Raw genomic sequence first — 15143 nt, 5'->3', positions numbered from 1 at the left:
AGGATGGACTGCTGGTCAGTCTGATCCCACCTGAGAAGAGGTAGCTAGAAATTTGGAAGACTTTTTTTGTTAAGTGAACCTCCGACCTTAAGAAGAAGAATATATGTCAATTATTGGGAAAGAAGATTGAGAGCTTGATTTTAAGCATAAGTTTTCAATCCCTCTATAGTACAATAGTGGGCTCCCTCAATGTTTTTATCATTTAGGACATGTTTTGAGAGGCTAGAAAGTAATGGGTTTGCAATAGATTGTAATTCCAAGCTCACGTTTGGTTTAACATTTCATCTTAATCTTCATCATAATCTTGATTCTTACATTCCCTACTTCTAGATTCTAATTAGAATTTTCGTTTTTCCTCCATTAAAACCATGCTTCCTCCTTCCTCTTTTTCAACCATTTCGATGGCGGATCATTGTGCTCTCAACTACAAGTTCGATTCGGAGTCCATTTATGATATGCTTTTGACTCAACCTTTTCAAGGGATTTTAGGGAAAAGAAAAAAAAAGGAGAGCAGAAAACGGAGGAAGGAGAGTTGTGGGCAATAGCCTTTGGTGAAGTTCTTTGCTTTTGGTGATTAAGTTAATTTGTGAATTAGCTTTCAAACTATAGACACTAAGAGCCCATTTAATAAAATTCTTGTTTCTTCTATCATGTTTCTATTTCTATTTTTTAAGAAACTAACGTTTGATAACGGTTTTTGTTTCTTGTTTTAAAAATTTGAGAAACATTTCTAAATTGGAGTCAGAATTTGGGAATTATCAAAAATAGTTTCTCTCTGTTCCATTATTATGACTTTAAATGTTGGCTTGGTTGGTTGTGGGACATTATATTTTAGGTTCGATTCCAAGGGAATACAGTTTTGTTTTATTTTTTTTATTTTTATCTATTTTCTATTATTTTCTTTATTAATTTGGCCATATTTCTTTATTATATTTGTCTTTTACATTTCTTTCTTCCTTTTATATTTTTTCAAGACAAATGAATTGAGTGAAAAATAATATTTTAGATTAAATTTTAACAATGAACGATAGAAACAATTATATGATAGTTATTAACTTTGCATCGAGACTTTATGTATTAATATAAATATTTGGAGCGATTGAATAAATGACTAAAATTAAATGACGTTTTGAAAAAATTTGGTGAAAATGGTCAAATGACTAATTATAATACTATTTAAAATTTAATAATGGACAATAATACCCCTGCTAACAAATTCTTAAAATTATGGTATATTTCAAAGAAATATCTAACAACCTAAAACAAGATTTAATAAACTCAGCTACCCAAAATATCATAAATTTGAAATTTGAATATACATTTATTGTGAAATAAACAATAAAAAACTATTTCAATCAAATAGCACATCAAAACTAACTTTAGTTATAAAAAATAATAGCATATGAATGAAAATTAGTTAGAATCTGAAAACATAATCTTGACCTGATTTTCATCGAGTAACTCAAAATTTAGACATGAAATAAGTAAATGCGTGACATTCAAAATAGCTATCAAATGAAGTCTAATTAGACTCACAAATACTAGGGGTGTTAAAAAAAACTCGATAGACCTGAAAAAATCGATCAACCCAATCCAACTCGTGCGGTTTGGGTTGTGTTATCAACTCGTTTGGATTGGTTGAGTTCAAATAAATAAAAATTTGATGGGTTGGGTTGGTTCATAGGTTCACCTAATATAACCCAAGCTAACCTGAACCAATCCGAATTTATTATTAACTTTAAAATATATTTTCTTTTTGTTACTTATAACACAATTATTTATACATATATTGATTTTAATTTTATTTAATTCCAATATTTTTGGATAATTATTCTTCAACAACTCTTAAAGGTAGTTTCTTTGCAATTTAAAAAGAAAATTTTCACTATATAAATTGAAATTGGGTAGTTATTCTTAATTCAATATATGAAAATAATTAAATTAATTTTTTACATATTTACCTTTTGTTTCTTTTTAGAACAAAATTTTAAATAAATGACTCAATTAACCCGAACCAAACTAACCCAAATATTTCACGGTTGGGTTGGGTTGGGTTCATTTTTTAATAAGGTTATTTGGGTTGATAGAGGTTATTTGGGTTGAAGAAATTTAAACTCTAACAATTGGATTGGGTCCAAAAAGTCTATCAACCTAACCTAACCCAACCCATGAACACCCCTAACAAATACCTTACTCATAAATAATTAAAATTTTGTCGTATATTGCCACACATACTAAATTTAACTGAAATCTATGTTGGTCTATACCATAATACATTCTAATATCTAGAATCTTTTCATATTTTGTCATACCTCTTATGAAGGAAACAGGATGGGTTCCAAATCCCAATTTTTACAGAACTTACAATTTTGAAAAACAAATCATTATGCATTTAAAATAAAATAACATGCTTATAAGTAAAAAAAAAAATAAAAAAAAAAGGAGTAAGAGAATATGGAGAATAGAGACTTACCCTTGAAGATCTAATCTTCACGTTTTTCCTTTTCTACAAAATTCACGAACAAATTGATCTCCAAATGGCCACCATGAATGAGTCCTCTGTATTCTCCAGGATGAGAATCACAAAAGTTGTGGGCTCTGTGATTTTTGGGAGGGAATAAGAGTTGAGAGAGGAGAAGAGAGATTGGGAGGCTTTTTTATTCTTCTTAGAGAGAATCTTCTGTCATCTACACTCTGTCAAAACGAAGAAGAAGATGATAGTCACTCCCAACCACTCACAAAATACGTGGGTTGAGAGAGAATAGGGGAAGGAAGTTATTTCCCTCCCTTAATTTCAAAATTAAGACTGAAAATGAATATAATTTTAATATATATATATATATATATATATATATATATATATATATATATATATACCAACTTATTATATGTATATATATAGGTATATAGCTATATATTATATCATATATAACATATAACCAATGGTTTAATATTGTATCACATATAATATAACTTATAGTTTCAGTTCTCAATTCATAATTAATATTTGAATCATATTCATATTTATTTCCTCTCAAATAAACTTTATATTATAATGTATTAATACATTATAGTAATTATATCATATGTAATTAAATTCAATTAATTATATCACATATAAGTAATTCTCTCAATTAATTTGCGCAATTCAAATTAATCCAAATTGATTCTTATTTAATCCCGGTTGAGCTATAGAGGGGACCTCATGGACCTATAGTTTGAAGCTCCAATGATACTTGAATAATTATTTAAACTTCTTTAATTATATTATTCAACAATTTATGTGTCTATTAGATATAACCAATCAACAGTGCAATGACCCTTCACAAATTGCTCGTGAGTACAGTTGGATCAAGATTATCGTTTTGCCCCTATAGTTACATTTAACTCCTTAAGTACCACCGATCCCTCTAATGAACAATAAATCAAGTCCAACTATGACTAGACCCTTCTCAAGCCAAGAGAGGGTGTGACGCCACATTGTTCAAGTCCTAGAAATCAGCCCTTAAGGGAGTAATTTATCTACTTTCCTTGACCTCAGGGAATGAGTGAATTCTATCTTATGTAGTTGTATTCCCAACTCCTTAATCAGACGAATCCCCCAAAATGATAGGCTTGTTAAGTCGGCGATTTGACCACTCTCACCCATACAAATCAAAGGATCACCTTCATAGGTAGAAGTTTACAACTCACCCAAGATTTATGTCATGTCACCTATGGTCATCCTAGTGAAATGTAAATTTCTATTATAAACGGTGTTAAATAATGAAACTAGTCATTTCGTGGTCCGGTCTTATACAAACTTCTTTGTATATAATAGCTCTACTTACAGATAAGATGTTTATAGGAAATGGTCGTAATTCCATTTTTACAATTTTTTTTTCATTATCCTTTGTGGAAAATCGTTAGGTATTAGAAAATTATAAAAATGTCTCTATATGAATGATCAAGAACAAATCATTTGTAGCACTTTACAACAATTGTAACATCTACAAAGTGGGTCGTACTCGTAGTGTCACCAGGATAAGGTACCCAGCCTTATCCATCTACTACAGACCATTTAGATTATCACTTAAACATGATCCACTTATATGTCTCCACATACATGTTTAAGCTATAGAAGATAATCTTGGACTTTAGTTTATTGGTTTGTGGGTTTAATGCTACTAAATGTCAAATAAAACATCTCATATTTTATTAAATAAATAAAATGTTTGTACAATACAATTACAAACTACAAGACCCTACGAGATTTAGGGCATCAACCTCAACAATCTCTCACTCGTCTTAAAGCTAGTGGGGTGTACAATATACAAGTCACACGAATATACAAGTATACAAAACAATAAACTAGGGCATAAAACACACCTAGTACAAAATCTCCCACTTGTCCTAGACTATATGTGGCATGTCCCGTAGACTCATACTCTTCAGGTGACCTTCATACACCTTAGCCATGAGGATCTTTGTAAATGAATCAGCAACGTTGTGCTTCAATGAAATCTGCGTGACGATCACATCTCCTTGATGCATAATCTCTCGGATGAGATGATACTTTCTCTCTATGTGCTTCTCACATTTGTGACTCCGAGGCTCTCGAAAATTAGTCACAACACCACTATTATCACAATAAAGTATGATGGACTTTGACATGTCTAGAACCTCTTCCAGATCAGTTAGGAATTTCCTGAGCCACACAGCTTCCTTAGCAGCTTCACAAGCCGTTATGTACTTAGCCTCCATGGTGGAGTCAGCAATGTACCCCTGCATGGTGCTCCTCCAGATTATTGCTCCTCCTGTTGGGGATGATGCCCTAAACTCTCGTGTCCTGTAGTTGGTAAATACAGTTTTTGAACAAATGCTTGTGATTTATAACATATGATATTTTCTTCACTTTTGTCTATGAACATTGGATGTTTTATTTGCTTTACCACAAACCAATAAACTAAAATCCCTGGTTGTCGTTTGTAACTTAAGCATGTATGTGGAGACATACAAGTGGATCATGCTTTACGTGATAACCAAAATGGTCTGTAGTATATGGATATAGGAGGGAAACCTTATCCTGGTAACGCTATGGATGAGACCCGCTTTGTAGAATAGTTACAAGTGTTGTGACTTGCTACAGATGGTTTGATCCTAATCATTCATATGGGAACATGCGAGTGGGGGCATCCTATACAAAGAGTTTGTATAAGACCGGACCATGAAGTGTTATAATCTCGTTATATAACGTCGTTTATGACATAGACTTCACTTCACTAAGATGACCATAGGTAACATGACCTCAATCCTTAGTGAGTTGGGAACTCCTGCCTTTGAAGGCAGTCTTTTGATTTGCATGGGTGCGAGTGGCCAGATCTCTGACTCAAACCTACTACTTTGGGGATTTGTCTAATTTGGGAGTTGGGAACTCCGCTACACAAGATGGAATTCACTCTTTCCTCGAAACAGGGGTAAGTAGATAGATTGCTCCCTTAAGGGCTGATTCTAGGGCTTGGACGATGTGATGCCACACACCTTCTTATGGCCCGAGAGGTGTCCACACATAGTAGGACTATGTTGTATTGTTCATTAGAGGGATCGGTGGTACTTAAGGAGTTAGATGTAACTACAGGGGAAAAACAATAAATTGGTCCAGTTGTACTTACAAGCATCTGTGAAAGGTTATCATACTGTTGATTGGTTATATCCGATAGACACAGAAATATATTTGTGGTGAGAATAGTGCAGTTGTCGGTCTTTAGTGGAATGTCTAGCAGTTAAAAAATGGTGGATCTCGTGACTCTAGTCAGCTATTCATGTACTTTTGGAGCTTCGAGCCATAGGTCCATAAGGTCCCCTAGGTAGCTCAATGGATTCAAGTTGAGAATCGGTTTTTGGGTCAGTTTGAAGTGTTTAAAATGAAAAGAGGGAGTTTGATTATATATGATATGATTGAACTAGTTAATTATATATGATGTGATTGACATCATGTATGAGATACATTATTTGGAGGAAAAATGATACAAATATGATTTATATCTAGTGGAGAAGAAAATACTATGGTTCATATGTTGTATTTGATGTGATATTAAATCATAGATTAATGAGTATAATATGATTATATTTAATTTTTATTTTTGGACAATTATAGGATAGTTGTGCTAACATTTTCTCCGTAACTGCGTGATAGTAGGAGGTTTCATTCAGTTTTCGTAACTGAAGAATAAAATGAAATCATTTTCATTTTGCAAGGGATCGGTCATTCACTCACATTGTAGTATATACTGCCTATCGCATAGCAAACCGCAAGACTACACGATAGCTCAACATTTCTACAAGATTGTATACATGCGTGCAGCTTATTAAACGATCGCATAGGATTTACTAAATGATCGTCTAGTTTTTTCCTAAACGATCGTGCGTTCGAGCGTTTACTAAATGATTGTCTATACGATCACGGTCTATTTACTAAACAATCATGTACTGCTTCCTAAACGATCAAACATTGTCTATACGATAGGCATCAGCCTTCCCCCGCTTGCTTGGTCGTGGTATATGATCTTCTCTTCCTCCGTCCCTCTATAAAATCCAACAGAGCCCACACCTCCTGGATTCTTACACCGAAAATATCGAGGATTCTAAGTGGTGGTGTCCTCCCTGTTGCTGTGTTCGTGTGGAGGCCATTCATGGGTAGATGACTGTGATTTGGTGAATGACTGAAGTGGACGTTCTCAGCGAGAGTGAGAAGAGAAATTTGTTTGGAGAGAACGAGTTTTCTATGAAGAATGGTTCTTCAACTAGTACATTTCTTGTTCTCTTTGTCGTTTAAGTTTCAAAGCATGCCGGTAATTTTTTGAATATTGCATATCTATTCTATTTGATTGTGAATGCGTTAATTGGTATCAGAGGTACTCTTTGATAAGAGTTTCTTCAATTGGTATCAGAGCCAAGTTCTGATATTCCAAATTCATTCATGCAAAGAATAGCATTTACTTTCTCAGTGGGTAAAAACATGTCTGCTCTCTGTTTAATCGTTAAATAGTTTATGGATGTTGGATTAATGGAGTTTCTGGGATGAAGCCTCTGGTAATTTAAATTCTTTTACATTTGAAGTTAATTGTAAGGGCCTCTGCGTTTTGGGTGTATTAACTGCTATCGAGTCTGTAATTTGAAAGTTGTTTGAATCTGTGAGTCGTTCGTAAAGAAGCTTCAAGGCAAGGGTTGTTGTTCTTCGAGGATGAAGACAACCAAGCGTTGGTCGGGTTATGTAAACAATGGGGTAGACGATCGTTGAGTATCGGATACGCAGGAGCAGGTTGACGTGCGCGCACTAGACGATTGTGTAACTCAACAAGCTTCATCGCTTAGTTCCTGACTACACGATCGCGGGGTAAATCATTTACTTAATTTCTTGTTAAGTGATCTTCTAGACGATCGGGCTTCGTAGCTACGTTGTCGTCTAAACGATCGTTTAAAACTCACATGTTTTTGTCTTGTACGCTAAACGATCGGGTACCTCATGCTTCATCGCATAGTTATTGGTACTCGATCGTAGCTAAACAATCATATACTTGGCCGCGTTTACTAAATGATGGGAGCTTCGCCAGGGCGGTTCAAGGTGAACCGGTTTGCTCGATGAAAAATGTAATAGATAGAGTTTTTTTTTCCAGTTTATAGGCGGTTCATCCTGGTTCATTAATCTTTGTGAATGTACATAGGATGTATGTTTATTTATATGTCATATGGTATGCCATATAGAAGAAATCCCACCTTAGGTTATGCATTGGTCATGCATCATCTCTTTATTATAAGTGTTATGATTTAGCGAAGCATGATTTAAATTACATAAGAGCATGCTCATGTATCATATAATATAAGAGTTACATTTATGCATGCATAAAGCATAGACATACATCATCTTTATATTATAAGTGTTATAGTATAAGGGTATATGGAGCATGTTTGCTTGGTTCGTTACTAGTATATAAAAATTATGTATAGTAATGAGCGAACATTGCATGAAGCATGACACATAGGTTAAATTTATAAGTGTTATAAATACCTAGTTGTGTGGCAATGTGGTTTTAGTTGTTTCTTTTATAAAGGTTATAAGAAAATTAGAACTAAAATCTATAAGGAAGACATGCATGCTAACTTAGGTTTGAATCATGGTTTTAAAACTTGGTGGAGATAGACCTAAGATCACGGTTCTAATATGATTAGCAATCTTAGGCTTTAATCTTGTAATCAGTTTAATAGGATTAAATTGACTAATAAAAGATTAAAGTATAGCAAATCTATCTATAAGAGATCTTTTGTCTAAGGCGGGTTCTATCTAGGTTGGGGTATTTAAGGTGATGGAAACGGAACACCCCTACCTGGGAACCTATCTGGAAAGGTGAATTAGATAGATTTGATGCATGTATGCAAATTTGAGGATAGTCCATTAAAGAGTAAAAATGTGACTACTTGAACTTGTTTAATTTCAAAGACAAGAGTTGTTTTTGAGTGGATTAAACGGACTTAGATTAAAACCGGTAGCCAGATGGTCTAAGTTAATGAACCCCTAGGTAGAACATTTAGTGGGAGGTACTTGAGGCATCTAATGCTTCATTTAACCTCCCATGTCCTTTATTGTCCACACTGTGAGATCTATCATCGGCCTGGTGGCACCCTGGGAGTGTCCCCCTAAAGAATGGGGTTTGGGTAGGTCAATATCAAGGTGGATGGAGAGAATGTTCATAGTAAGTGGGAGCGGGATGTGCTATAGCATGTCCCACGGTCTCTCTCGTTAGGTTGGATAAAGTTTATATGCATCGCCTCGAGGCTTCCTGAGAGTGTCCCCCTATAGGATGGCAGTTTTGCACGTCCTAATCTGCTTTTTTCCTATGGTGGGCACATTAGGGCGGGACTTTGGGGCCAAAAACGAGAGGCTACACTCACGCAGAATTGTTAAGGATTAACAGTTTTGGACCGAACGAATGGTGACTGTTAGGTGCAGTTCTAAGAGTTGGTTCTGCCTAATGGTTAAGAGTGTCTCATCCCAGTGAAGGGGCATCTGATCACCCCATCGGTGACGTTTGTCCTGCCTCGCTGGGACATCATTGCGAAATAGAAGTCTTATCACTTAGGGTACTTGGTAACTATTTTGCTAAAACTAAAATTGGTGTTAAAATGTGGTTTAAAGCATAGACTTATAAAAGTTTGTTCAATTTTCAGCAACGGTTTTAAAATGGCTACAATCACAATTGCTCTATTAAGCACCGACAAACTAACTGGCGAAAATTACGCTAGTTGGAAACATATGATCATGACAATACTAATCATCAAGGATCTCATGTTCGTTCTTACGAAGGAGCGTCCTCCTATTCCACCTCCTAACGCCGCTCAAAATGTTTGAGAGGCTTATGAGCGTTGGACACGGGCGAACGAGAAGGCCCGAGCCTATATCTTGTCCAGTCTTAACGACGTGTTGGCTAAGAAACATAAGCTCATGGGCGCGTGAGATCATGGAGTCCCTGTGGGGGGATGTTCGGACAACCGTCTGGACAGCTCAAGCATGAGGCTCTTACACACATCTTCAACTCCAAAATGGAGGAAAGCACCTCTATTTGATAACATGTACTTAATATGATGGTCCATTTCAATGTGGTAGAGATGAATAGGTCTAGGATAGGTGAGGAGAGTCAGGTTAGCATTATCCTGCATTCGTTGCTGAAAAGTTTTCTACACTTTGTCAGCAATGTGATTCTAAACAAAGTGGACTATACTCTTACAACTCTCCTCAACGAGTTACAAACATATCAATCCTTACTGAAAAGTAAGAAGAAGAAGGGAGGTGAGGAAAATGTTGCCTCATCTTCAAAGACGTTCCATCGAGGTTACCTCAGGGACGAAGTCTACACCTTCTACTTCTAACATTGGAAAGTGGAAGAAGAAGAATGGTAGTAAGGGGAAGGGGAAGGCACCTGCTAACCCACCACCTGTCGCCCAACGAAATAGGCGTCCGGCGCCGGTTAACAAGGAAAAGTGTTTCCATTGCAACCAAGACAGATACCGGAAGAGGAATTGTCCTTGCTGGCTTAAGGAAGAGAAGGCGGCCAAGGTTAAGTCAAAACAAGGTAAATGTGATTTACTAGTTTTGGAAACTTGCTTAGTAGATAATGATGATTCTGCCTGGATTATAGATTCGGGTGCCACTAATCATGTTTGTTCTTCTTTTCAGGGGATTAGATCCTGGCAACAGCTGGAGGCTGATGAGATGACGATGCGAGTAGGCACCAGGCACGTCATCTCAGCTGTGGCAGTGGGATGGATCCAGTTGACTTTACAGAAGAAATTTCTTTTTTTACAAGATGTATTTGTAGTTCCTGAGTTGAAAAAGAACTTAATTTTTGTAAAGTGCTTGTTGCAGTATAAATATACTCTTGAATTTAATGTGAATAAAGTGTTTATTCATAAGGATGGAGTTGAGATCTGTATAGCAAAACTGGAAAATAACTTGTATGTGCTAAGACCATTAGCATTAAGTTCCCTCCATAATATAGAGATGTTTAAAACTGTCGTAACTCAAAATAAACGTCAACGATTTTCTCCAAAAGAAAATGGCCAACTTTGCATTTTCTATTAGGGCACATCAATCTCATAGGATTGAGAGGTTGGTGAAGAATGGCCTTCTAAGTGAGTTAGAGGAAATTTTTTTATCGGTATGCGAATCTTGCCTTGAGAGTAAGATGATTAAAAGACCTTTTATTGGAAAAAGTTATTGAGCCAAAGAGCCTCAGAGTTAGTGCATTCTGACCTGTACGGTCCTATGAATGTGTGAGACAGGGGAGGCTATGAGTATTTTATCAGTTTTACTGATAATTACTCTAAGTATGGGTATGTTTATTTGATGCAACGGAAGTCTAAATCCTTTGAAAAGTTCAGAGAGCTCAAGGCTGAAGTTGAAAATGCATTGGATAGACGGATTAAGACACTTCATCGGATCGAGGTGGAGAGTTTTTAGATTCGAGGTTCTAGGACTATTTGGTAGAACATGGAATCATTTCCTAACTCTCAGCACCAGGTACACCTCAGTAGAATGGTGTAGCGGAGAGGAGAAACAGAACCTTGATGGACATGGTTTGATCGATGATGAGTTACACTTCCTTACCAGACTCGTTTTGGGGTTTTATAGTGGAGACTGCAGTGTATATACTCAACTATGATCCTTCCAAGAGTGTTGCGAGAACACCTCTGGAGTTGTGGAATGAGCGTAAAGCCAGTTTACGTCACTTCCACATATGGGGTTGCCCAGTACATGTGCTTGAGGCTAATCCAAAGAAATTGGAACCACGGTCGAGGTTGTGCCTCTTTGTAGGCTACCCCAAAGGTACACGAGGGGGTTACTTTTATGATCCATTGGAAAACAAAGTGTTTGTTTCAACGAATGCTACCTTCCTGGAGGAGGATCATATTAGGGAGCACAGTCCACATAGTAAGGTCGTGTTACGTGAGCTTTCCAACAAAACCACTGAAACTTCAACAAGAGTTGTTGAAGGGTCTACTTCATCAACAAGAGTTGTTGATGATAGTTCATCTGGTAGGTCGGTTCCACCTCAAGAGTTGAGGGAACCTCGACGTAGTGTGAGGGTTGCGAACCCACCTGTTTTCTATCTGGGTTTCAAGAAAATCCCGACTATAGTAGCCGATGGCGACGCTGAGGATCTGTTGTTTTATTATAAGACAATGGAGGATGTTGGCCGGGATGAATGGGTCAAATCTATGGATCTCGAGATGGATTCTATGTACTTCGACTCAGTGTGGGATCTTGTAGATCAGCCTGATGGGGTAAGACCTATAGGTTACAAATAGATCTACAAGAGGAAATGGGGTGTCGATGGAAATGTGCAAACCTTCACGGCTCGACTTGTTGCAAAGGTTATACCCAGGTAGAGGGGGTCGACTATGAGGAGACTTTCTCACCTGTTGTCATGTTGAAGTCGATTTGCATCCTCCTGTCCATTGTCGCTTATTATGATTATGAGATTTGAAAAATGGACGTCAAGACGGCCTTTCTGAATGGCAATCTTGAAGAGACCATTTATATGGTGCAGTCCGAGGGATTCATTGCCCAAGGTCAAGTGCAAAAAGTTTGCAAACTGAATCAGTCCATTTATGGGCTGAAACAGGCATCTCGATCTTGGAATATTCAGTTTGATACTATGATCAAATCCCAATTTTTACAAAACTTACAATTTTACAAAAAGAATAGATCATTATGCATTTAAAATAAAATACAGCATGCTTATAAGTAAAAAAGGAAAAAGGAAAAAAAGAATAGGGAGAATAGAGACTTACCCTTGAAGATATAATCTTCACGTTTTTCCTTTTCTACAAAATTCACGAACAAATCGATCTCCAAATGGTCATCACCACGAATAAGTCCTTTGTATTCTTTAGGGTGAGAATCATAGGAGTTGTGGGCTCTGTGATTTTTGGAGAGGGAATGAGAGTTGAGATATGAGAAGAGAGATTGGGAGGCTTTTCTATTTTTCACCACACAGAATCTTCTGTCATCCACACTCTATCAAAACGAAGAAGAAGATGATGGTCACTCCCAACCACCCACACAATATGTGGGTTGAGAGAGAATAGATGAGGGAAGTTATTTCTCTCCCTTAATTTTAAAATTAAAATAAAAAATGAATTTAATTTTAACTAATTAATATATATAACTATATATTATATCATATATAACATATAACCTATGGTTTAATATTGTATCACTTACAATATAACCTATAGATACAATATAACCTATAGTTTCAATTCTCTCACCAATGGCATTTAATATAAATTTCATTTATATTAAATTATTATATGAATCCAATTCATATAGTTAATATTTTAATCACATGCAAATATTTATTTTCACTCAAATAAACTTTATATTATAATGTATCAAATACATTGTAGTAATTATATCATATAAAATTAACTTAAATTAATTATATCACATATAATCAAATCCTTGAATTAATTTGAATAATTCAAATTAATCCAAAATTGATTCTCATTTAATCCTTGTCTACAGAGGAATCTCATTAACCTATAGCTTGAATCTCCAATAGTACTTGAATAATTAATTAAACTTCTTTAATTATATTATTCAACATTCATTAACTGTTGGACACTCCATTAAAGACTAACAACTACACTCTTCGCACTACATATATATTTATGTGTCCATTGGATATAACCAATCAACAGTACAATGACCCTTCATAAATTGCTCTAATTACAGTTGGGCCAAAATTATCATTTTGCCCCAATATTTACATCTAACTTCTTAAGTACTACTGGTCCCTCTAATGAACAATGAATCATAGTCCAACTATGACTAAACTTCTTTCAGGCCAAGAGAGGGTGTGGCGCCACATTGTTCAAGCCCCGAAATTATCCTTTAAGGGAGTAATTTATCTACTTTCCCCGACCTCGGGGAAGGAGTGAATTCCATCTTATGTAGTTGTGTTCCCAACTCCCCAATCAGACGAATCCCCAAAATGGTAGGCTTTTTGAGTCGAGATTAGTCACTCTCACTCATACAAATCAAAGGATCGCCTTCATAGGCAAGAGTTCACGAGTAACTCGGGATTCAGATCATATCATCTATGGTCATCCTGGTGAAATATAAGTCTCTATTATGAATAGTGTTAAATAATGAGACTAGTCATTTCGTGGTCCGGTCTTATACTAACTCCTTTATGTAGAATATCCCACTCACATGTCTCTATATAAATGATCAGGATCAGATCATTTATAGCACTTTACAACAATTGTAACATCTACAAAGTGGGTCGTACTCATAGTATCACCAGGATAAGGTACTCAGCTTTATTCATCTACTACAGACCATTTAGGTTATCATTTAAACATGATACACCCATATGTCTCCACATACATGTTTAAGCTACAGAAGATAACCTTGGATGTTAGTTTATTTGTTTGTATATTTAATGCTACTAAATGTCAAATAAAACATCTCATATTTTATTAAATAAATAAAATATTTGTACAATACAATTACAAACTATAGGATCCTATGAGATTTAGGTCATCAACCCCAACACCTTATACTAAAAATAACTTAAACTCCATACACATACCTTGTAATAGCTAAATTATTCATCATATCTATGTACTAAAAGACCATTTACTGAATCTCACGAATACTCTATACTAAAAACATAAAATCTAAATTCTTAACAAAAATCTAAACAACTTATTCTCCTTCTTAACTTTCCATGGTGACTATAGTGCCTACTCTGTACACTAGATTCACCTTCACTAAATCCACTCCTTCTCTTTTACAACCTCTCATCTCGCCTACCCTACTACAACTCTTCCTAAGACATGCCAGTTCTTTTTAAATCTCAATTTCGTCTTTCATTCCAATTATCATTGTGAACCCCTAAATTTGTTACTAGTTAATTAAGTTTTAGTTCTCGTAATTAATTGTTTAGGATGTGTTTTAAAATTAATGAAAAAGGTAAGCTAAGTATGTTTAATTAAATGACGTGTCTAAAATATGAGAAAATAAAATTTTTTAAGTGTTACGAGTATATGCGTCCAGGTTATGAACATTGTCGACGCATAGAGAGTTGAGAATAATAATGGCAAGCCGAAAAGGGCAAGAAAATATGTTAAGTGTGGAATGTTTAGTCTTGGGTGAAGTAGTAGAAAGTTAACGCTCGAGGAAGTAGAGGACTCCATGCATTGAAGCTATGAGGCACCATACGGCCAGTAATGTTGAATTATGCGACAGAAGATTATACGTTGAAGAGAGAAGGCTTAAGTGATCGTAAGGCCATGCGATAAAGTTAAGCTAAGAAATTTAGCTTAATTAACTAATAAGTAAGCCAGGTGGCAATCTTGTAGACGTCAAAGGAAGGATAAACATGTCAGGTGGCAATTAATTAAGCAAACTCTCCATACAATCCCAGGTATAAATAGGCTTAGCAAAGAAGGAGACTATTTTACCAAATGTTTTCTAACGCCTAAGTGAGGGAGTGTTGCTGCCATCTAAAGATTTTGAAAGTTGAAGAATTTTCGACCAGCTAAAGGAAAAATTGAGGAATTTTTAATCGATTCCAGAAGAAATAATGCTCAAATTC

This window comes from Benincasa hispida, chromosome 12, assembly GCF_027475165.1.
Source record: "Benincasa hispida cultivar pf3 chromosome 12, pf3_genome.v1.1, whole genome shotgun sequence".
NCBI lineage: Eukaryota > Viridiplantae > Streptophyta > Magnoliopsida > Cucurbitales > Cucurbitaceae > Benincasa > Benincasa hispida.
The sequence above is the reverse complement of the archived record's forward strand: the minus strand, read 5'-3'. Positions refer to the sequence as shown.